Here is a 10,017-nt window from a genome sequence, read left to right as displayed (position 1 = left end):
GTTATCTACCATGACCGAAACCCATATTCATTCACCAAATATCAAAAATTTATCATCAATTTGACATATAAGGACATAACCAAATGTTTCTTGCAACACAAACTCAAAAATTAACACATGGGTCATGTTATGAGCACCAAAACAAACTCAACTTCACAAAAATTCCAAAAGAATCACATGATATCATACCTTAATTCCCCACACAAGATGGCCGAATGCCTTAGGTGTGCTTTCTTCCATTTCTTGGTTAGTTTCGGCTTGAGAGAGGTAGGAGAAGAAGATGAACATTTTTTCTTTTCTTTTGTTTTCTTCCTTCAATTCACGGCAATGGAGGGGGGCATGGATGAGACAACTTTGTTTTCATCACCCCTCTCTTTTCGTTACTTTATTACTAACCTCTTATTTTATTCTTTCTAACATAACACACTAACACAACATGTTTCCAACATGTTTCACCCCATAGCATGGCCGGCCACTAGCTCTAATTTTGGGTAATTTGACATGCAAACCCATCATTTTCATAACATGCATTAATAGGCCACTTTACATTTGCCTAGCACATTTCTAAATTTTCTCACATAAGTCCTAATTAATAAAATTCACTTATAATTAACAAAATTCAAACATGAAATTTTTACACATGCATATATACATATAATAAGCATCAACTATGATGGTTAATTATTTTTATGACTCGATTTTGTGGTCCCGAAACCACTTTTCGACTAGGGTCAAATTAGGGGTGTCACAGTTGAATAGGATTCATGATGTCTTTCACGTCTCCATGTTAATGCGGTATCGTTCTGACCCTACTCATGTTGTGCCGGTTGTAGAGATCGAGGTCCAAAAAGACTTGACTTTTGAGGAAGAGCCTGTGCAGATTTTGGATCGAGATGTTAAGATTTTGAGGAGGAAATCAGTTCCGCTAGTAAAGGTGTTGTGGCGTAATCATGGCAGAGAGGAAGCTACTTGGGAGCCAGAAGTGGCGATGCATCAACAATATCCTCATCTGTTTGATTTAGGTAAAATTTCGAGGATGAAATTTCTTTAAGGAGGGTAGAGTTGTAACGCTCCAATTTTCAGGTTTTTTGTGTTTTTGTGATTTTTAAAATTTTTGTGTGTTCTGGTTGGTTAAAATATATATTTTAGTAGGTTAGTGGGCCTTTGGAAGGCCCAAACTTAAGTTAAATTCGTGGTAGTCTTCAGAATTTTAATTTTATGAACAGGTGATGCACTTGGATTTGGGCTTTTAAGAGTAAAGGGGTAAAAGATGACACAAAAATGAGTGTGGTGTAGTGGCAAGGTGGCGCCACTTAGGGGACAAGGAAGTGACACCATAGAGGAAGCAAGGGGTCTAAGGTTCAAGTCTTGGCTCTTGCAATATATTTTGGTTTTTCTTTTCAATAAATCTGGAAGCAAGTAGGTGCGCTTTAAAGTTTAATGTGTTGGATTTATGACACAAATGAGTTGATGGCCTAGTGGTGGTGGCGTGCGTTGGCATGTGAGAGGACTTTGGTTCAAATCCCTTGGCACGCAAAGGTTGATTATTTTACTATGTTGGGACGGCAAGAGTTGGTGTTGGTTTTAAACTCTGGTGATAGAGGGATCCCACATCGGGAAACTAACATAAGAGTAGATGGAGAGCTGGCTTTAAATAGAACAAACCATGAGGAGAGTAGGCATACCCTTCTTGGCCGATCCCTTTCGCTTTGTGACGTGCTCATTTGGGTTGGGCGTCAGCTAAGAGTGTTTGGAGCGCGGATTAACTGCAGTCTCCTAACAGGTGTGTATTTCTCATTACTCTAGCAGTAGGACGGCTATTTCGAGCCGTGACGGGCTGAAATCGGCCATGTGGTCCCAATGGGTCCGTAGGCCCAAGTGGATAAGTTGTAGAATTACTAAAATACCCCTGTAGGGTAGGACACCGATTTACCCCTGGAGGATAAAATGACTATTTTGCCCCTCGTGCGTAAATGACTAACATGTGTGATGATTGGGTTAGTTGATGTGGATTTATGTTAGTTATCGTTAATTCGTAAGTCTAATGTGTTAGTGATCGATTGTAGGATTATCACGTGGGAGATATCGTCATCAACCAGGTGTGTAAACGACACCCTCCCTTAGACTGAATCGGTAAAAGAGGAAATACCGAAACGTTGGTATTTTGTGAACTCGCGAGCGTGCGAGCGCTCTTGAGACAGTTGTTAATGAATATGGTGCATTTGGATTATTAGAGGGCAGAGTGTGCATTTTCGTGCACAACAGTATTTTTGGGCTTAACGGGCCGAAAACGGGCCAATGGGCCAACAGCCCCACTTTGGTAAAAAGGCGACGTAAGTACTTCTGATTACTTGGTAAACGTTAGAATGAGCATGAAACCTTAGCAATAGGTAGTAATTACTGAAATAACCTTATGCATGCAAAATTACGATTTTACCCCTAGGGTTATTTTTTTCTGAAAAACATGATGTTCTGTTTCTGTATACGTATGCCATGACATATTATTTCTGTTGCATTGGACATTGGTTTATATTGATGGAGGAAGCCTTCTGGCAGCCTCACCAAATATATCTGTTCTGGTGACTTCGTCACAATATCTGGCAGCCTCGCTGCAATCTGGTGGCTTCGCCACAAATATATATATCTGTTCTGGTGGCCTAGCCACAATATCTGTATCTGATGACTTCGTCACAAAATCTGGCAGCCTCAATACAATTTCTGTGGTGTGTAGCGGTTGGGTGGGTCGAATAGTCTCTCCACATGGTGTAAGGCTAGTACAGGGGTGTTATGGATGGCTCTGGTTTGGGATTTCTGCATTCATGATATTTTTTTTTATCTACTATGGGCCTATGGGTTTCATTCTGATTTCTGTACTAGGCCAAGGCCCAGATAAGTCTGACTCTGAGGTTTGATCTGTTTTGGGCTATGGTTGGGTTATGTTACACACTGAGTTTATCGAACTCACCCTTTATTTTCATCTCTGCAGGAAATCCCCAACCATAGTGGGCTTAGAGCTGTGAGGGACTCAGAGTGGCCACATCATCTGCAAAGTTGGTTTTTCTAAGTTAGCTTCTTTTTATTATTTTTATATTCTGATTTACTTTTGGGTTTTAAGTTGTAATAAGGTCGCTATTTAAATTTCTTTTTTTCCACTATGGTTTTATTTTCTGATTATATTTATACTATGACGAAACTGCTAGTGTTAGGCTACGTGAGTTTTCAAAATTAATGAACGTTTTCAAGACTCAATAAGCACAACAAATGGATAGCCTAAAGATTGATAAACCGACTTTTCATTCAACCGCTGTTTTTACAAAGACCACCCCAATCACTTAAACCAGTGAATGCATACTAAGTCGTAAGTCCATGTGACACGTCAGATCTGGCCATAACATCTGGGCTGGGTTTGGGGTGTTACAATAGAGGTAAGGTTGATGATGATCCTACATAACTCAAATACTAGTTAGTATTCAAGAGAGTTTTTACAGAATTGATGTGTACACCTGAAGATTGTCTAAGATGTCCAGTTTCATTGCTAAAAGATAAAGCATACTCATGGTGGAATACTTTAACTACAATGACATCTAGTGATCGTATTAACTGGGATTTCTTTCAGAGAGAATTCAGGAAGAAATATGATAATTGGTTGTATCTTGACAAGAAAAAGAAAGAGTTTCTTGAGTTGAAATAGGGGAATCGATCTGTAGCCTAGTATGAACGGGAGTTTATACAATTAAGCAAGTATGCTCGTAATATCATATCAAGTGAAGAAGAGATATGCATTAGATTCGAAGATGGCTTGAATGATGAAATTCAGATGTTAGTTGTAGCATTGAAATTATGTAAATTTGTAGAACTCTCGGAACGAGCTCAGAAAGTTGAAGAAATCTGCAAGAGTAAAGGAAAATCTGAATTGAGATTTCAACAAACAAGGATCGTCTAAATGAGCTCAGACTTTTCTATTGAAGAAGTTTTGAAATGATGCAAATTGATCAACTGCTCCTTCATAGTTCACTGGTATAGATAGACCCAAGCAGAGTAACTTGAAGTCTGTTAATTCTCTGAAAGCTAGTGTTGGTAGTGTGAGAAATGTTTAGAAGACCATTTGTGAAGAATATGGTAAAAGACATTTCAAAAAATGTCAATCTAAGTTATGAACTTGTTTTTGACGTGGATCTCTTGATCATTTCCTCCAACATTGTCCAAACCAGAATGGTGGTTCGAGAATTCAAAGCTAGAGCACTAGCCAGGGCTTATGCAATTAGAGCTTGAGAAGAAGCTTCTGCTCCAGATATTATTACTGGTACTTTCTCTCTTTTTGATATTGATGTATATGCATTGACTGACCCTGGGTCAACAAACTCTTATATATGCACTGCATTAGTAGACAAAAAGAATTTACTTGTTGTGTTAACCGATTACATAGTTAAGGTAACGAATCCACTTAGTGTGTTCTTGGTAACTAGATTTGTAAGTCATGTCCACTAAAAGTTCAGGGTTATGAATTTCCTACTACTTTGATGCTATTACCATTTGATGATTTTAATCTTATTTTGGGAATGGATTGGTTGTCTAAACATGATGCGATTCTAAGTTGTCAAAGGAAACAAGTTAGTTTGAAACATCCGACTGGTGAATTTATTTGTGTTAAGGCAGATGGGACAAACGTGATTTCAACAATTTTAGCTCATTAATTGATCAAAAAAGGGTGCGAATCTTATTTAGCTTATATTCTCAATTTGAAAGTGGCAAAATCAAAAATTGATCAAGTACCGATAGTTAAAGAATGTGTTGATGTTTTCCCTAGAGAATTGCTTGGGTTACCACTAGCTAAAGAAGTGGAATTTGGAATTGAACTTGTGTCGAGAATAACTCCAATTTTATTAGTTCTGTACAGAATATATCCTACCGAGTTGAAAGAGTTGAAATTACAGTTACAGGATTTGTTAGACCGCTGATTTATTTGACTGAGTGTGTCACTTTTGGGTGCTCTAGTTCTGTTTGTGAAAAAGAAAGACGGGTCGACGACCACCTCCGGACGTACTAATGTCCAGAGTGTGAATACTGCAATAAGATATAGAAATATGAGGTGGTATCTGTAAGTATATGGCTCGAGTCGTAATATAGTTTTTACAATGGAGTAGGTGAGTACTCCAAGGATCGTACCAAAGGGAGGCTAGGGCTAGGTCAATTCTAATCTAAACACTAAAAGGATCTAGTTAGTACTTTAAATCAGTTATAGTACGAAAAAAATAAAAATGGTGGTTTAAGGGGTTTTATAAAAATTCAATAAAATAAAATAACATAAAAGAAATAAAAGTTCAAGAGATAGAAAAGTAGAATGAACCAAATCTTCATTATTGGTGATTAGCTCGCTTCGGTAACCCCATCAACTATTGTTTGGGTTCCTCATCAATCAACTAGTCGCTACCTTATTAAGATCTTCCAATCTTCCACTAACATAATGAGTCAGCAAGAAATACTTATCTTCTGACCTCACAGTCCAGATTAGCTTGGGGTGAAGGTGTTCATGGATGAGCAATACCAATTTTGGGTTAATTCCCACCTTGATGACTTCCTGGGGTTGTCAAGCATGGGATTTATTCCACGTTCTTCCTTTCCCAAATACCAGATCCATTGAGTAACTCTACAGAATAGTTAATAGATCATACCTTGTAACAACCCGGTTTTAGCTAAATCAGAACAGTGGTTTCAGAACCATAAATTCGATGTTGAAATTTTTTTTAATATTATTTTATGTGTTTATGAAATGTTATTCGATATGTGTGAAAATTTCGTGAGCTAATTTTATCGTTTGGATGGTTAATTCGAGAAAAATGACTAAATCGCGTAAAATGTAAAAGTTGCATTCTATTTGTTAAAAGTGTTTAATTGCTATAAACCAAAGGTCCATATGATGATATTAGACCATTGATAGTGTAAGTGAACAATTATGGCCAGCCATTATATGTTTATAAATGTTTATAATTAAGGTTAATTTTGGTAATTGATAAATAATGTTATTATTAACAAAACAAAAGAAAATTTGTTCATATTATCATCACTTTGAACAGAAAATAAGAGGAAGAAGAAAGCCATTTAGGGCTTAGGATATTTAGCCAACTCTAAGCTTGATTAAGGTAGCTCGGTTTTTTATGATTTCAATGTCTTTGTAATCATTGCTTCGTGTTCTAGCTAGCTTGTACCTTTAATTTCGAAACTGTTGATGTGTTTGATGATGAAATATGAATTTTTGATGATAGATTTTCATGTTTTGTAAAGTGGTTTTTGACAAAAATGTCAAAAAGGGGTTAATTTGTAAAATGTGATAATTGTGTGGCTAAATGTGAAATAAATGAAAGTTTTGGGCTGCTAGGGGTCCTTATGAAATTTAACTAGCATGTATTTGGATTGAATTGAGTGAATGAATGATTAAATGAGTTAATTTTGAATACATTTAGATCAAGAAAAGAGGAATCTGAAAGTAGATCAGGGGAAGATTTTGCCGTTTTCATACCTGAGGTAAGTTCGTATGTGATAATTTCATTATAAATACATGTTAAATGCTTTGATATCACATAAACTATGATTTGAAATTTTTCATAATGATTTAATTGTGAATACGATTCTACGGATATGTTCGACGAAGAAATCGACAAGTATAACTTTCCGGTTGAACCTTAGGAATAGCTTAGGATGCTAGTGACATGTCATTAGGTTTTTGTGTTGGCTTCGAGCCATGATATCGGCACTTCGAGTGTGATTGATACCTTGATTTGGCTACGGGCCATGGTATAGGTACTCCGGGATAAGTTACTTTTATTTGGCTACTGGCCATGGTATAGGTACTTATTGATTGAGATTCTTGAATATCTAATTTCTATTTTGAATGGTTCAACAGGTCAATGAATGATGTGGTTGAGAAAGAGGTTCGTACGAGACGATACAGGTACGTACAAGACCTATTTGAGTATTAAATAGAGAAAGTTCGATGAAATGGTATTGATCATGTTGTGAGACATGAGAAAGGTTTGTATTTAATGTGTATATAGAGATGTTATGTACAATTGGTTGCTTTGTATTTATTTGATGAATTAGGTTAATCGCATACGAGCTTACTAAGCTATGAAGCTTACTTTGTGTTATTTTTCTATGTTTTATAGTGAATCAAAGCTAGTTCAGATCCAGGAGTCGTCGGGAACATCATCACACTATCGGACATCTAAGTTGGTACTTTTGAATTGTACATATGGTAAATGGCATGTATAGGCTACTTGTGATATTTTTGTTGTGAATATAGCCATGAGAGTTGTTGGCTTGTAAATAATGTTAATAATGTGGTGTGTTTAGCTATTAAAAATGGCTTGTAAATGTATATGTTTTGGTTATATATAGAGCAATGAGTGATGGCTTATTTTGGCATGTTTGGTATGAAAATGGTTGTGGTTTTATAGTTGCAAATGGTTAATTGAATTATGGAGTTTAATGCTTGTGAAATATATTTGATGAAGATGATTTTAGAAGTTGAGTTGATAAGTATTTGAATAGGTATTTGGCATTGATTTAAATATTGAATTTGGTTAATTTGGATATTGGGTGAAATGTGCATTTGGATGATAATTTTGGTTGCCTATTGTATGATAATAAGGTACCATTTTGGTTGTTAGGTGAGCATGAGAAAGGGGTGGCAAATTACCCTTGCAAATGGCCTATTTTTGTCTACACGGGTGTCTATCTCAGTCGTGTACGACACACGGTCGAGCTACACGGCCGTGTGTCCCCTGATGTTGATATTAAAATGAAGTCAGTACACTCCACACGGCCTTACACACGGGCGTGTGACCGGTCGTGTGGCACAAGTCAGTACCCCTTAAATGGCACACGGCTTAGAACACGAGCGTGTGACTTGGCCGTGTTGCAAAGTCAGTATACCCTACAGGTTTGGCATGGCCTAGTAAAAGGTTTGGTACACGGGCGTGTGTGGCCACTTCGAAGGGCAAACAGGCTAGACACACGAGCGTATGGTCGACCGTGTTACCCAAGTCAGTATGTATGCCTTATTTTCACATGGCCTGAGACACAGGTGTGTCTGGAGCCGTGTGAGGCACATGGCCTGTTCACACGAGTGTGTCACCCTTGTATGTTTGAAATCTTTCTAAGTTTCCAAAGTTTTTTGTATGTTATCAGTTTAGTCCCGAACCACTTCTATTGTATGTTTAAGGCCTCGTAGGCCATTATAAGGGACAATGTGATTGTGTTGAATGGTATTTGAATATAAATGCATATATGTATGTGTTATGTATGATAATTGATGTGTATTGATCGGTAATACCTCGTAACCCTATTCTGATAGTGAATACGGGTGAGGGGTGTTACATATCTCCACTCGCTAACCCCTCATAGAGGGATTAGTTTTTCATGGTTTTCATAGACAATATAGAATCAATATAAAGAGAAAACATGCTAATGAAATTGATAGTATAGAATATATGAAATAGCTTGATTGTATTGAGATTTTATTGCGAATCCACGAAGTTTGAATGCTTTCCATAATTTAGATCTTTTGAGAACAGTGAAGAAAAACTGAAATAAATTCTAAAACCAAAAAATGAAAGAAAAACTAAACTAAATTTGCTAAAGAAAATCTAGGCTAAGTGAATGATGTCCATCAAATGTGCGAAAGGAGGTTATTTATAGATTCTAAGTGGACGTCGTCCTTAACCCTAGGTTAGCTGACATTCTTAAGCTTTAAGTTTGATTGTACAGACCAAAATGCCCCAACTTCATGTTTAATTTCCATCATAGAGTTAATGTCACAACACACAAGGACCTATGTTGTGACATGGCAATCAGCATACTCCTCTTGGGCTATCTTCAGGGGTATGTTACGACACCCTTAATTTGTGTTGCAACATCGACGGTAATCTTGAGCTTTCTCCATTCAGCTCCCTCTGTTGCAACATTGAACATCCCATGTTGTGACATAGCGACCAATATTGGTTAAGTACACCTTTTAAAGGTCTCCTGGACACTCACAAAGTGTGTTAGCTCTCCCTTAGGCCTCATTCGGCACCTAAGGTCAATAAAGAACTCAATTTCCACATTTTAGTGAATGTATATAAACGTAAGAAAACATAAAAAAAAGATTGTATTCAAGCTCCTTAAATACGAAAACTAGTTTAATCTGCTACACCAAATTACGATAGATCAAGCTCCCCCACACTTAAGTCATTGCTTGTCCTCAAGCAACATAAGCATAAGTGACAAATAAAAAATAACGACCCTTGAGCAAGTATGATCCAAGAATTGACTTCAAAGCATATGACTTAGGCATTTCATGCTTACTAACAACTTTAACATGATGAGTAGTTGACTTACCACTTTTGATCACAAACATTTAAGTTCAGTATGTTACAAAATATACAAGTGTTAAGGGTCTCACCTAGAGGGGTTCATCCAAAAATCATTCAAGTACTTTGATCATTTGAGCAAAATACAAATAGTAATTTATGCATATGTTTAGTATGATATCCATTCATGTATATGGATATTTTGGTCACATAGGACTTTTCTATTGTAACATTCTAAGGCTTAGGACATGTATGGAATTCAAAAATAGCAACCATCAAAAGGGTTACTAACACAAAAATAGTTTGGAACATCGCATTGATCCCTATTCTTCCCCTCTTAGTGACTCTTACCCACTCACCGCCTTATTTATCCTTCTCTCACCTTCCTTATCTCCCCATATCTAGGAAGTCATAGCATGACATAGTAACTATGGCTAGCCTTACAAGTTTTTGTACACTAATAAACAAGTTTTTCTTTCATTTATGACTTTGTGACTTTTCTCTTTTTCAATACATCTCACTCATGAATGCTTTCTTGTTGGTTTAAGACATTTTCAACTCGTGCTAATTTTCTTTTTGGATTTTTCTTTTTGTTTCGGACCTTAGGCTCACTTATAGTTCCTATATCATGCCAATATTTCCTATTTCATTCTATTTTTACTAACTT

The sequence above is a fragment of the Gossypium hirsutum genome, chromosome A03, assembly GCF_007990345.1.
Source record: "Gossypium hirsutum isolate 1008001.06 chromosome A03, Gossypium_hirsutum_v2.1, whole genome shotgun sequence".
Lineage (NCBI taxonomy): Eukaryota > Viridiplantae > Streptophyta > Magnoliopsida > Malvales > Malvaceae > Gossypium > Gossypium hirsutum.
Note: the sequence above shows the minus strand (reverse complement) of the source record.